The sequence below is a fragment of the Humulus lupulus genome, chromosome 8 (assembly GCF_963169125.1).
Source record: "Humulus lupulus chromosome 8, drHumLupu1.1, whole genome shotgun sequence".
Classification (NCBI taxonomy): domain Eukaryota; kingdom Viridiplantae; phylum Streptophyta; class Magnoliopsida; order Rosales; family Cannabaceae; genus Humulus; species Humulus lupulus.
The window spans coordinates 168559862-168575921 of NC_084800.1; positions in this window are offsets into that span (position 1 = coordinate 168559862).

A 16060-nucleotide genomic window follows, 5' to 3' on the forward strand; every position below is an offset into this window, starting at 1 on the left:
CAGATGGACGTCAAGATGACCTTTCTTAATGGATATCTTGAGGAAAGTATCTATATGGTACAACCAGAAGGGTTTGTCAAGAATGGGGAAGATAAAAAGGTGTGTATGTTGCTGAAATCCATTTATGCATTCAAGCAAGCTTCTAGATCTTGGAATATCTCCTTTGATGAAACAACTTAAACATATGGCTTCGAACAGAATACCGACAAAGCATGTGTATACAAATATATCAAAGGAAAAGTGGTGGTTTTCCTAGTTCTGTATGTGGATGACATTCTCCTCATTGGCAACAATGCAGAGACATTGTAGCCGAAAAGTTCCAAATGAAAGATTTGGGTGAAGCGAGCTATGTTCTGGGGATCCATATCCTAAGGGATAGTAAGAACAAGCTTTTGGCACTTTCTCAAGATAAATATATAGATAAGGTGCTTGAAAGGTTCTCTATGGAGAATTCCAAGAAAGGTCAGTTACCGACCAGACATGAAATTACTCTTTCTAAAGAGCAATGTCCAAAAACACCTCAGGATGAAGAGGACACGAGAAAGTATCCCTATGCTTCAGCAGTTGAGAGTCTTATGTGTAACGACCCAAATTTCCTAATTAATAAGGCTTAGGGCCTTGATTAGGGGGCCAGGATGGAAAATTTTGAAATTATGTGATTATGTGATATTTATATGTATCATTATGTGATTATGTGAATAATATCATAATATGACTTGATATGCATGTTTAGGTGTATTAAATATGCATGTGGACCCATTTCTGTTTAAGTGGGTAATTTTCATAATTTGGCCCGTTTTTGGTATATTTGGCATATATATGTGGTATGTATGTGGTGCTTCATTATTATTTGGTTATGCATGGGTTACTCAGCACGAGACGATCCTAGTGAGAAAAGTAGCGGTTTAGTCATAACGGGGTCAAATACTAGGCTCGGGGCCAACCTAGGGGTAATTTGGTAATTTAGTACATTACCGGGAATGAGCGGGTAATGGGATATGATTGAATTATTAATTGAGAATATTGGGAATAATGGGAATTGGAGGGCGTTAATTATAATTATCGGGATAAGTGGGAAATGACTATTTTGCCCTTGGGTGGGTTAAAAGGCATTAAATGGACATAGGGGCATTTTGGTCTTTTGACTAAGGGATATATTTCAAATTAGGATGGCTGATTGTATAAGGAATTAAGCAGCAAAAACAGAGCCTATTACCCTTCTCTCTCTCGATCATATCTCTACCTCTCTTCTCTTTGGATTTTGAAGCTTACTTTGAGGATTCAAACTTGGGAATCAAAGCTTGAGGTTTTAGGCTAGTGATCAGCCATTGGAAGGGGTTCAATTCAAGTCAAGGGTAAGAATTCTAAGCTTTATTTTTTGGTTTGCTTTGTTTTTAAGTTAGTTCTTGTAACGCCCTACTTCCTTAGAGCCGTTACCAAGTGAGTTTTAAGACAAAACAGTGTGCAATGAACTCGCTAACCGAGGTTTTTAAAATGAAAGTGTGACTAATCAAAAGTTAAGGCTGTAATCTTTGAAAATGCGTTGTTTCATTAAAAACTTCTAGTATTAAACATTTGGGATCCCAAAATAAGGTTTGAAAACTATTTACATCTTAAAATAAGTTTACAGTTGATTAGTTATAAAAATCATAGATTATTACAGCCATTTCTCGAATAAACCCCCAACCAAAGCAGTCGGGCAGGCCAAACATGTACGTGTCGCTTCACGCTCTCCGTACTCATGGCTGGTTGACTCAATCTATGCCCTTACCTGCAACACAGAGCACCCGTAAGCCGAAGCCCAGCAAGAAAACTCATGCAGTTCATAACATATGCAAATTATACAGTTAATCATATCAGATAGTCCACAGATAAACAGGTCAACCAATAGACTTAAGCGACTCGGCCATGCCGCCCCAGAAGCCTTACCAAAGCCTGGGGTCTCAGTCCTCACCGTAAGGATATCCCATGTATCCATGGGGTCCCACCCTGACCACAAGCACTTCACGTGCTAAGTGTTACTTCCGGCCCCACTGCCGTCCTCGGCCTTTGCCGTTCTCGGCTCTTGCCGTTCATTCGGCCCTTGCCGTTCTCTTTACTATAAATGCAAATAGTATAACTCAAGTAGCATTCAAACATATATCAATTCAATTAAGTCTACACCCTAACATGTAATGCAATATAGGGCCGTGCCCTGCAATCATCTCAGCATGCAATGTAGGGCTGAGCTCTGCAATCACATCATGGGCCCATACCCTGTCCTACGGGTGCTATAGTTTTCTTACCTTTCAATTCGATAGCTTCGATCACTTGACCCCTTAAGCAAGATCCCACTCGAGCCTTAACGCACACCTAAGCACAAACATAGGTCAAAGTCAACACCAAACCCCAAGTCCGAAAACCTAGCCTCGGGACCAATCCCGAGCCCCCCGGGAATTCCTAGATCCACAAAACAAGGTGGTGGAATCGAACCCCGAACCCTAGGTCAAAATCCCTCACAAATAGCCCAAAAACCCCTTTCTGGGCACAGGGTAGCGCTACAGCGCTCAAAAGAGAGTGCTATAGCGCTACAAGCAGAATCAGCACCACCCTAGAAACAGGGCCTAGCGCTACAGCGCCCAAAGACTAGCGCTAGTTGCAGGCAGGCAAAACCCAAATTCCATTTCTGTGATTTCTTTGAGCCAATCTCAACCCAAACTTCCCCAAATCTTTACCAAACTCAAAATAAAGCTTATAAACACTCTCCACTCATCCCAAGCATCCCAAATCCTCAAAACCCAAGCACATTCAACCCAAATCTCAAAATTCACCATGATCAACCCTAAACCCAGAAATTCAATCAAACAACAAAGTTAAAGGCTTAGAATTCATACCGTTGATGCAATTTCGACCTTGATTCATTTCCTAGACCTCCTTAGCTTGCTCTTCCTCAAATCTTGCCCAGAAATTCCCTAAAATTCCCATCATCTCAGCCCAAAACACAGCTCAAACCAGCCAAACCCTTAAAACTGAAAACTCTAAGAACTTACCTCAAAAGTTGATGTGTTCTTGCTAATCCTTGCCAAATCTTCAAGTCTAACTCAAGATCCTTGATGCTTAGCCTATCATTGCTCTCCACTAAGCTTTGCTCCAATAAATTTGAAGAGAAATGGTGCTAGAACCCCAAACCGATCCTTTGAAACAAAACCCCTCTGTTTTTCTCTCTTTTCTTTTTCTTCCTTTTTTTTTCTTTCTTTTCCACAGCCATTCACTCTCTCTACCAATCCCACTCAGTATATAAAGCCTCATAAATCAATCTCTAAAAGCCAATTGACCAAAATGCCCTCCCTATTAACTCTAAACCCTTTTTGTCCAAGTAGGGCCATTTTAGTCATTTTACCCAATTCCCGCTAATCCTCAAGTGTCTCTAATATTTTCCCGTTGCTTTCCAACACCTGATAAATCACCAAATAAGTATTCCCCATCATCAAAATTAATCTCAATCTATTCTCTAAATTCCTGCTTATACCCCCAGGCTCGCCCCGAGCCGGGCATAAATTCCCGCCATGACTTTTCCGCTAGCCTGCTCTCTGGGATCGTCTCGAGTCACAAATCACGGATACACCCACATACCACTGTGATCTCAACAATCATCACATATCAATACAGTTATGCCCAAAATGGCCAAAATTACAATTATGCCCTTCTAACACAATCCGGGCCTACATGCATACTAATATACATAGCCATGCATCTCAAATAATCAAATAGTCATATAACACGCTTTAAATCATAACCATGCATTATATCATAAAATCACACATAATTCCCAATATGCCCTCCTGGCACACTAATCAAGGCCCTTAAGCCTTATTAGCGATTTTGGGTCGTTACAGTTCTTGAGCTTGAAGGTTTGATTTTCGAAGTGGTTATTTGGTGTGGTTTTAAATGATTTGAAGCTTGGGTTTTGAGGATTTTGTGCCATTGAGATGATTGGGAGCTTTGTTTTTGAGATTTGGGTATGTTTGGATAGGTTTTTGGAAGGATTTAAAGTGGGAAAAATGGAGTTTCATGGCTGTGTTTGTGGTCGGGTCGCGACCCTTTTATTGTGTGTCACGGCCCAGGCTTGAAAAAAATGTGGTTTTTGGTTGTTGGGGGCACTTTGGGCTGCTGCCCACGACGCAGACAGAGAGGGGTTTATCACTTGTTCTTGATCAGGTCACGGCCTGGGATTTTGGGGCCGTGGTCCAAAAGGGCAGAAATGGCCAAAATGGGTTTTTAGTCATGGGAACTTAACTCTAAGGGCTTGGGATCGATCCTACTACCCTGCTGAGTAGGATTTGACGTCCCGGATGCTAGGTTTTGGTTTGGAAGTATTTTACTCATTTTGATGAGGTTTTATATTATGTTGTAACTAGGTTATCGCTAAGGGGCTTGAAATAGGATTGTGCTTAAGGATCGTTTATTAGTAACATGTGCTTGGACCAAAGGTAAGAAAAATGCACCCAGTATGTGATGCATGTGATGCATAAGATACATGTGATTAGGGCATGGGATGAATGCTGAATATGAGATTGATCAGAGCTTGAGTCTCTGTAAATGTGCATGATCATAGTTATGCTAGTGAATGTTGAGTAAGCATGTTGACTGCCCTGTATTTGGATATTTGACTTATGATATATGCCTGGTTTCATTGCTTACTTGTGAGTGGAATCGACTTACTAGTCAAAACCGACAATGGTGTTAGTATTGACTGTGAAGCTGTGACTTATTAGTCAAGTTCGGCAGTGGTACTGAGCACTGGTCGTATGGAATTGACTTATGAGTCAAAAACGGTATTAGCGTGTTTAACGCAAGCCAAAATGATTAGATCTAATGGATATAAGAATTATCATCATAAGCATGAAATTCTTGACCGACCCTAAGTTCGATGAAAACAAAAGCGCTTGTCTAGTCTAAAGGCTAGTTATTTAGAATCAGGGCTATAAGCTCAGGTGACTGAAACGTCACATGGCTAGGAAGGCGTGGGACCTTAGAGATAGACTTATCAGTCATCTATATAGAGAGACTTATTAGTCATCTAAACAGCGATATACTTATTAGTCATCTACACATAGATAGACTTATTAGTCATCTACTCAGAGACAAACTTATTAGTCATCTAAACAGCAATAGACTTATCAGTCATCTACACATAGATAGACTTATTAGTCATCTACTCAGAGAGAGACTTATTAGTCATCTACCTCGGAGACTCTTATTAATCATCTACCTCAGAGCGAGAGACTTATTAGTCATCTACTCAGAGCGCAGGGCTCCACAAACATTTATTTGTACCTTCTTGCATGCATGAGTAGGGTTATTACTGCTAGGCATGCCTATTGTGATTTGGTGACATGTTATTACTTGTTCATAAGCATATTAAGTTTTCTTGCTGAGCTTTGGCTCACGGGTGCTATGTGGTCCAGGTAAAGGCAAAAGGTTGGACCATCCTTGAGTTGGAGAGCTTAGGTGACGATGTGTACATATGCGGCTGCTCGACCACCACGGCCGAGAATTTAAAGAGGAACTAGGGTTAAACCCTATTTTTCCACTTAGGTCGACTGGTTGTAAATCTTTTATTGTAATTAACCTTTAAAATATATTTTGGGATCCCAATGTATACAGTAAACGTTTTAGTGAAATGTTGTACCTTTGACCAAAATTTTAACCATAAACCGTTAATCACACTTAGTTACACGATTATGAACAAATGGCTCGGTTAGCGAGTTTATCACTGTTTAAAATGCACAACGTAACGATCCCTGGGTAGTAGGGTGTTACATTATGTATGCTATGTTATGTACTAGGTCTAACGTATGTTATGCAGTAGGGATTGTAAGTCGTTATCAATCAAATCAAGGTTTGGAACATTGGATTGCAGTAAAGCACATTCTCAAGTATCTTAGGAGAACGAGAGATTATGTGCTTGTATATTCAGGGGGTGAGTTAAACCCTACCCGATACACTGATTCTGATTTCCAATCAGACAATGACAGTCGTAAGTCGACGTCTAGGTCAGTATTCACTCTTGGTGGAGGAGCTGTAGTCTAGAGAAGTATTAAACAATCCAGCATTGCAGATTCAACCATAGAAACCGAGTATATAGTGGCTTGTGAAGTAGCTAAGGAAACGATTTGGTTAAGGAAGTTCTGAACTGATCTGGAAATAGTTACTGATATGGACAAGCCACTAATCTTGTACTGTGACAACCGTGGAGCAGTAGCTAATTCCAAATAACCTATAATCCATAAGAGACGAAAGCATATAGAAAGGAAATACCATCTGGTTAGAGAGATTGTGCACAAAGGAGATGTGACTGTTATGAAGATAGCGTCGGAAGAGAACCTAGCGAGCCCGTTTACCAAGACATTTCCTGCAAAGTCATTTATGGGTCATGTGCGAAACATGGGATTAAGGGAGATGCCTCACTTGCTTTAAGGTCAAGTGGGAGATTGTTAGAATTAATGTCCTAAAAGAATGGAAAGATATTTTATTGATTTATGTAAAAGTACAATTTTATTATGTTTGAATGTTATAATTATTGTCTTAATTAAGTATATAATAATATCAAGAAAATTCATTATTCATTCATGAGAATGTGATCTTGTATTAGTACGAGAGAATTAAGATCATATGTAATGAATAAAATAGTCAGTAACATATTAAAGTAAGGAATCTTTAATGAATGGTTACTAGTGCAGTTTACTATGCATACGAGATGCGAGTGATCTAAATTCAGATTATTGATGTGGATAGACATCTTAGTAAAGGTGTTGTATATAATAGAGATTATATATGACATGACCGATGAGAATTAATTATCTTTATAAACTTGTAGTTTGACATAAAGATTTAATTGTTATCATAATTGATGATCATTTGTAGATGAGTTTAAATCTTGAGTATTCATGAACTCCTATTTGTGTTTATTGGATCTTTTGATTCACTCGTTAAGGTTTCTTAGTATAATGAGGCTAATGACTTTTCTTTTGGAGATTCAATATCATGAATGGTTGGGAACATGATTTACAATAATGGAATCCATGCTTTCCTAATGGATCGAATATTTGTTCCCTTAAGGGTTAATTCTGGAACTGAATAGTTATTGAGGTCAAATCTATAATATGATTATAGATTATTTATTCGCTAGTGAATTAATGGTACTTAAGGATCGAGAGGTAATTAGAAGAGTAAAACAGTAATTTTGACGAGCTCTAATTATCGAACCAATAAATGGAGGACATAACTACATTTATTGATTATATCAATGAACTACAAGAGAAATCTTTTAAAAGAGTGTAATTCCATATTTATAGTGGAGAAGTCATGGAATTAATGAATAAGATTATTGGATTAAAGAGTTTGATCAATAATCCGGTTTGTTAGAGTTTCGTATTGTAGGTCCATGGTCCTCAGATCACATCTGTCTTGCATTGTCAAAGGTAAGGATGTCAAAAGAAAGATTTGTAGAGAGAATGACATCATTGCAAAGGAATTATTTTTCTAGGGCAAGAAAATAATTATGTGATAATTATGGGCAATTGATTAATTATGAATTAATTAATTATTTAACTATATAATTTTTATTTTGAATAACTATAGGTTAAAATAAATATAAATCATGTTTAGATTAATATAAAGAGAGATTAATAATTATCTTATATAGAATAAGATATTTATTTATTTAAAACTGATATTTTAAGATAAAGTTAATTTTGAATTAACTGATATTTATTTTTGGATAAATATATTGTCTTAAATATTAATTAAATAAACAAATGAGAAAATTAGGGATAACCCTAATGGTGTGGTCGATACACTCACTGTACATTGATTGTGGGGCCACACACAAGGATTTCCTATCCTTAGGATTTGAATTTTGACTTTCAAATAATTTCTTTATATAATTATTCTTTTTTTAAATATGATTTAAATAAAATAATTAAATAATGTTATAACTTATCAGTTTTATTTTAAATAAAGATTAATTAAATTAGTTAATTATCTTTATAAACCTAAAAAGAAGCGATATTTTTCAAGAAGAACAAGAATTGGTTTTCATAGACTGTCAAACTCTCTCTCTCTAAAAAGAAAAAGCAATAGTTTTTTCCTAAACCTGAAAAACTATCCAATACATCTTCCCTCTATCAAACATTTCTCGATCTCATGTGTTGAGTACATCTAGAGAGTCATAAATCAACATTTTGAATCCTACGTGCCCATACACGTGTTGGGTTTTTATGCCCTAATTAAAACTCAATTTCTTTATAATCTCATTTATTATCAATAAAATAATATAAATCATTTTTTGATTTGGTCAATCACTTTTCTCACATGTTTTATTTTCATGATTATTTGTTTAATATGAACTTCTATTAAATCCCAAGCATATATTTAATCATATTTATAGTGACGTAATCACAGTGGAATATAAATATGATTATATGTTCAAAATAAGTTAGTCATAAGATTAGTCAATACACAGGATTTACACTGACTTGTCAATCTACGATATGATCTACTTATACATTGTAGTGTTATGTTCATTCCAGAACATTATCAAAGTAGATAAGATCGGATGTATTTGTTACATCGGACTAGACCGATATTGATAGTTGATAGGATAAATAAACATATTCTAGTCATATCATATAGTTGACCATAGGTCAGTTCAATCTCAATTCTGAGTGGTTAGTATTTGTTATCCAAAAAACAAGTGTGGATGACGTGGCAAGTGATTTCTGGACACGTGGCTGACACCTGGAGGAATTCTGCTAGAGTATCGACCAGTAAAATATTGCAAGCAAAGGCGGTTGAGGTTTCCCTGCGACCAGTATGGTCGCGCATTTCGCGTATTTCAGGATAATTTTATAAAGATCTTAGTCAATCCCGAGATTGTCTCCCATGATTTCCTGAGTATCTGATTATTTAGGAAAGAATATCTATAACAAATTAATGAAAACCCCCTTGAGCCTATAAATAGAGAAAGATAGCTCAAGGAAGGGACTTTTGGGCTTTCGAATTATTGGAGATTAGAGTTTTTCGAGTGTATTAGAGCTATCATATCTGATATATTGTTTTGTTCTTCAGAGGTTGGTGAAACTCATTGAACCCTAGTTCTTTGATCACTCCTTTGAATTTTATATCAATAACAGCTCAAGTGGACGTAGGTTATTACCAGATTCTAGGGCCAAACCACTATAAATTTTTGTGTGTTTTATTGTTTTTGTCATCATTCTCATTTCAACATATCTGTCCACATCAAGCATTTTGACTCTGTGTCAGTTGACCAAAATCAGGGTTAACATTCTGGTGCTTTCGTTGAGAGCTTGATACGGTATCGTTGAAATATCAATGGCGAAAACTACCAAGAAGACTGGACAGGCGGCTAGCGCTGCACCATCTCATCCGCCTCCTCCTCCTCCAAACGTGATTGAGGATGAGCCACATTTGGAATTCGATGAGGAAGAAATGGATTCTGAGACGCTGAGGAATACTTTGGGGGTATTGCAGGATGAACTAGCCAATCTGAGGGCCAGCCAGGAAAGTGCTGCCAAGACTATGGCACGGCAGTAACAAGAAATTGAGCGACAGCGCTTGGAACTGAGTGAAAGGCAGGTGGAGATGGACCGTCGTCAGAGGGAGACCATGGCAGCCCTCAAGGCAGCCCTACAGCTGGCTAGGAGTCAGGCTGCGCCTGCATCGCAGCCTGATCAACCTACAAATGGGCCACCCCAAAGGGGTCCTAATCCTAGCCCGCCTATCCAACCCTCGAGCCCCCAAAGGCCCGAGCAGCCACCGATGCCTCTGGACGATGTCCCGCTAAGGGACCCTGAGGCACAGCCTCAATCCCAGGCTGGTCGCGGTAATCCCCCGCAACCAAGGCAGAATAGGGTCGGGCAGCCGTCCCGCAGCCCTAGACGCCGTAGGGGCGACGAGCCAAACCCTCCGAGCAGAGGACAGCGTCCTTCTGGCAACAGAAGGAACTCAGAGATAAGCTCTGCGGTCCGAGGCCCCCCACGGCATGATAATGCACGGCGACCTACCGACCAACGCAGGCCACCCTCTAATGCTCGGGAGGTTCCAGCCCGGGAAGGCAACTGAGGGAACAGTCGATCCCATCATAGCCAATCAAGATTCAGAGATGGCCATGATTATAATGAGGCCGACTCAGGCAGAGGGAACATCGGTCAGAGAAATGAAGAAAGAGGTGGGGGCAGAAGCCTACCCCCTAGGGATGACCAACCCGGAAGACGTGACGCTGGGGGGCAGCCCAGACAAAATAACGTCTTTAACCAGCTCGGAGCTAGCGAGCAGCAGAGGAGAGACGAGGATTTAAGAGACGTACTCAAAGATTGCCGGGAACGGCACGACGAGTACGTTCCCCCAGCACTCCGGCGATTCCTAGCACCGTGCAGGCCCAGATAGATGCCCTCAACCAGGCAGTGCAGCAGCTGGTCGGGGAAAAAACATCTAATATCGACCACGATAGGAGAAAGGGCACTCATTTTGTCTAGAGGATAGCTATGGCAGAAACTCCTAGCAAGTTTAAGATGCCTACGCTTCCAAACTTTGACGGGTATGGTGACCCGGTATCTCACATCAACAAGTTTGAGATACAAATGGACATTCAGAAAGTGTCCAAAGACGCTCGGTGCAGGATCTTCCCTGCAACACTTTCTGATGCCGCACAGGAGTGGCTTTTCAAATTCCCTCCTGCAAGTATAGTTTCCTGGGAAATGTTCGTGAAGGAATTTTACGGACAGTTCTATGCGAGTCGTGTACACCCGACTGAGGCAAATCAGCTGGTCAAAATACGCCAGCAAGATGGAGAGCCACTGAAAGATTACGTCCAGCGATTTATGCGAGCAGCTGCTGGAGCGAAAATAGCGGGAGATGAAGGCAAGATGATGGCCATAACTACAGGAGTTAAGCGTCGTACGCCTCTCTGGAACAGTCTCAGAAAGCATGGGGTCAGGACTACCCAGGAATTTTTGGATCGAGCTGATCGGTACATTAAGCTCGAGGATGCCATCGCCAGCGAAGGAAAAACTCCAGGCAAGGATAAGGGAGCTGCTGAGCCCGCCAAAGCCACCAATGGGTCGAAACCCAATGGGAAAGGCAACGGGAACGACAATGGCAATGGCAAGAATGGGGGGAAACAGCCGCACAATGAGCCTTCCACCTCCGACAATAAACGAGCCAAGGGTAATCGTTATGAACCTCGGTTCACTAACTACACTGCCCTTATTGAGTCTCGGGGAGAGGTTTATCAGGCCACGAGTTCCAGTGTGCCTTATAAGAAACCTGCCCCCATTCGAAAGGATATTTCGAGAAGAGACACTACCAAGTTATGTCGTTATCATAACGACTACGGACATGATACCAATGAATGCAACCAGCTGAAGGACGAAATCGAGTTCCTTATTAGACAAGGACACTTGAGAAGATATGTACGGGCCTCGGGAAATTCCCAACGAGAAGCTCTAGGTGGCAACAAGCAAGCGCCCACAGGCCAACGCTCGCCACCTTTACAGCCTGATCCCGTAACTGGCACATTATTAACCATCTGTGGAGGCCCGTACCTCACGGGAAACAGTGGAAAGGCCAGGGAACGATATGCTCGGACTCTGCGCCACGACCAGGACATCGAGATGATGACTGTGGAGGACCGCGCACCAAACAAGGCTCGGTCAGAAGAGGGTAAAATAACCTTCTCTGATAGCGACGCTCAACATGTCCGGTTCCCACATTCCGATCCCCTGGTCGTGGATATCCAAATGGCCAATATGATGGTAAAGAGAGTGCTAGTTGACACAGGAAGTTCAGTGAACATCCTGTATAAATCTTCGCTGGAACGCATGAAGTTGTCCGTTAAGGACTTGGAGCCCTGCAACCAAACAATCTATGGCTTCTCAGGCTAGGGACTCACCCCGACAGGGTCAATCAGACTTCCAGTCACGGCAGGTACAGGGCCTGCTACCAGGACATTACTCGCTACTTTTATAGTAGTCGATTGTCCCATACTGGTTGACCTACGGGCCGTCACCTCCATATGGCACTTGGCTATGAAATTCCCGACAGACGCAGGGGTAGGACGCGTGTTGGGAAATCAGAGGGAAGCCAGGGAGTGCTACAACGCCTCAGTCACAAAGGCTAAGAAGGGAACGTCAAAGAGCACTCCCCCAGATAGGTTGCAGATGGCTATCGATACACAAGCCCAATCCAGTGATGGAGTCGCCAAATAGGGTGTTGCCCAAAGTGAGGATAGGGATTTAGATCCTCGCTTTGGGGATTTTGAGGAAAATGTTGGACCCGTCAAGGTCCTGGAAGAGGTCCAACTTGATGAAGAAGACCCAACCAGAGTTGTAAAAGTCGGGAAGAATTTAGAAGCAACCACGAAGCATGCACTGGTGGAATTTCTAAGAAAAAACCAGGAAGTTTTTGCCTGGTCACACAAAGACATGGCTGGGATAGATCCTGCAGTTATCAGCCATGTCCTGAACATTGACAAGAGTTTTCCACCCGTGCAACAGAAAAGAAGGCTGCTCGATAGGGATAGATCGAAAGCCTTAAAAGAAGAAGTTGCAAGATTGAAGGAGAATGGGTTCATCAGGGTGGCATTTTATCCATCGTGGGTCTCTAATCCAGTACTGGTACCCAAGCCTTTTGGAAAATGGCGAACCTGTGTGGATTTCACAGACCTCAATAAAGCCTGCCCATAGGATTGCTTCCCACTCCTAAGGATCGACCAGCTAGTCGATGCAACTGCAGGATATGAGATCCTCTCCTTCATGGATGCATACTAAGGATACAATTAGATTAGTATGCATCCCTCTGACGAGGATCACACCAGCTTTCGGACCGATACGGGATTATACTATTATAAAGTAATGCCCTTCGGACTGAAAAACGCAGGTGCGACTTACCAGCGATTGGTTAATCACATGTTTAAGGAGTTGATCGAAGTAGACATGGAAGTGTATGTGGACGACATGCTGGTAAAGTCGAAAAAATAAAAAGGACATGTGAAGGATTTACAAGAGTGTTTCGATGTGTTGAACAAGTATCAGATGAAACTAAATCCTCTCAAATGTTCCTTCGGAGTTGGATCAGGGAAATTTTTGGGGTTCATCGTTAATTCAAGAGGAATCGAGGCCAACCCCAACAAGATAAAAGCCCTGATCGACATGAAATCTCCAGAGAAGATCAAGGATGTACAAAGTTTAACTGGAAGAATTGCCGCCCTAAGTAGATTCATTTCCAAGTCAGCGGATAAATGCGTCCCTTTCTTCAATCTACTTAGAGGCAACAAGAAGTTCGAATGGACAGGAGACTGCGAGCAGGCTTTTCAGGCCTTAAAAGCCCATATGGCACAGCCTCCTATTTTATCAAATCCTATCAAGGGAGAAACTTTGTTCATCTACCTAGCGATTACCGAAGTTGCTGCTAGTGCGGTACTAGTATGAGAGGAAGAAGGCGTACAAAAGGCGGTTTATTATGTAAGCAAGAGGCTAATCGAAGCAGAGCTGAGGTATCCTCCCATCGAGAGGTTAGCCTATTATTTAATCTTGGCCTCAAGGAAACTACGTCCTTACTTCCAAGCCCATCCCATTATAGTCTTAATTGACCAGCCCCTTCGGTAAGTCCTCCAAAAACCATAGGCGGCTGGGCGTTTATTAAAATGGGTTGTCGAACTAGGGCACTTCGATATTACATATTCACCGCAAGCAGCAGTAAAGGAGAAGTCTTGGCTGATCTTATTGCAGAGTTCACTGAGCTCCCAGACAACGAGCAGTGCGAAAAGCCTAGTGCGCCTAAGCCCCAAGATGAAGCTCCTTCGTGGAAGTTATTCACGGATGGATCGTCCAACGAATCTCACGCAGGAGCGGGAGTGATTTTGATAACGCCAGAAGGGCATCGATTTCACTGCGCCATTAGGTTCGACTTCACAGCGTCAAATAATGAAGCCGAATACGAAGCACTCCTCGCTGGACTAAGATTGGCAAAAGACATGAGTATAAAGGTGCTGGATATTTACAGTGATTCACAGCTGGTAGTGAATCAAGTTCTAGGGGAATATCAAGCACGAGTCCTCAAAATGGTGGCCTACTTGAACAAAACTAGAGATATGTTGGCTCAGTTCAAGTAGTATACCCTCCAACAAATACCTCAGGATCAGAATCCGAATGCAGATGCCTTAGCCAAACTCGCAAGCGTGAAAGATGCTGACACTTTGAATATTGTGCCAGTAGAAAGATTATGCGAGCCAAGCATACGAGCAGATGAAACCAATATGGAAATCCAGATGGGGGACACATGGATGGCACCTTACTTGGAATATCTTACAAATGGTGTACTATCGGCGGATAGAAATAAAGCCAGAACCCTCCAAAGGCAGGCTGCTAGGTACATACTGGTCGATGGTGTTCTTTACCGAAGAGGATATTCCATGCCACTACTCAGATGTATTACACCAGAGAAAGCTAAAGAGCTGATGCGGGAAGTACATGAAGGCTTCTGCGGGGATCACGCTGGGGGGCAAAGCTTGGCGAAAAAGATTCTAAGGCAAGGCTATTTCTAGCCGACTATGAACGAAGACTCAATGGATTTTGTGCGAAAATGCGATAAGTGTCAGAGATTTTCCAAGATCCCGCGCGCAGCTCCCAATGAGTTAAAGCAGATGCAAAGTCCTTAGCCTTTTGCAGTATGGGGTATAGACTTGATTGGATCCCTGCCAACGGGAAAAGGTGGAGTAAAGTACGCAGTCGTGGCATTCGACTACTTCACCAAATGGGCCGAAGCTGAGCTGCTCGCTACCATAACGGCCAAGAAAGTTCTTGAATTTGTCATCAAGAACATTGTTTGCCGACATGGTTTACCTCAAAAAATTGTCTCAGACAACGGCACCCAGTTTGACAGTGACTTATTCACAGACTTCTACGAAAGACACGGGATCATCAAAAGCTTTTCTTCAGTCGCGCATCCACAAGCAAATGGGCAAGTCGAAGCAGTGAATAAAATGCTTAAGGACACCCTGAAGAAAAGACTTGAAGACGCTAAAGGAGCATGGCCAGAACAGCTGCCTGAAGTACTCTGGTTGTATAGAACTTCTCATCGAACAGCGACAGGTCATACCCCGTTTTCCTTAGCATACGGGTATGAAGCTATGTTACCTGTCGAGTTAGATCCCCCTTCACACCGACGAATTACATACGACCAGGACCAGAATAGCCAACTGATGATGGAGTCCCTAGACTCACTTGAAGAGAAATGAGAGAGAGCCCAACTCTGAGTCGCTGCGTACCAGCAAAAGGTCGCCCAGTATTTTAACTCGAAAGTGAGAGAAAGGAAATTCAACGTCGGTGACCTAGTACTACGACGAGTTTTCTTAAATACCCGCGACCCCACTGCTGGAGTGCTCGGACCAAACTGGGAAGGACCTTACCAGATTGAAGAAGTCCTTCATCCAGGCACCTACAAGCTTGCACGCTTAAATGGAGATCTCGTTCCACGCTATTGGAACGGTGAACACCTGCGCAAGTATTACCAATAAACAGTCCTTTTTAAAGGACTAGCTTGTATTAATGTTTACTTTTTAAAAGTTTCAAAAAAGGGTTAGCCACGTTGTATGGCTAATCGCTTATAAATATAAGATCTTTTTAAGATCACTCATAAAGACATGTTTAATCCATTTTTAATACGAGATTATAAGGGATTGTGCGCAGCCAGTCATTCTTGCCAACCTTTGTAAATTTATTTTTACAAGTATTTGTTTATTACGTGTGTTGTTTTGCTGTATTATAAGTGTTACGTTTCCTACCGAGCAGTAATGTTCGCACAGGTCGTGGTCAAGGCAAGTGACCAAGGACCTAAAGCTCCTCGATCACTTGGGGGCATATAAGGTATATCGATAGCAAAGCATACCAAAAGGTATGTAAACACATGAACAAAATGAGTGAAAGCATGCTACAGTACTTAGAGTATTTTTCAAAATTCATATTTTGTTAAATCAAGCCAAAGTACTATGCTAAGTTCG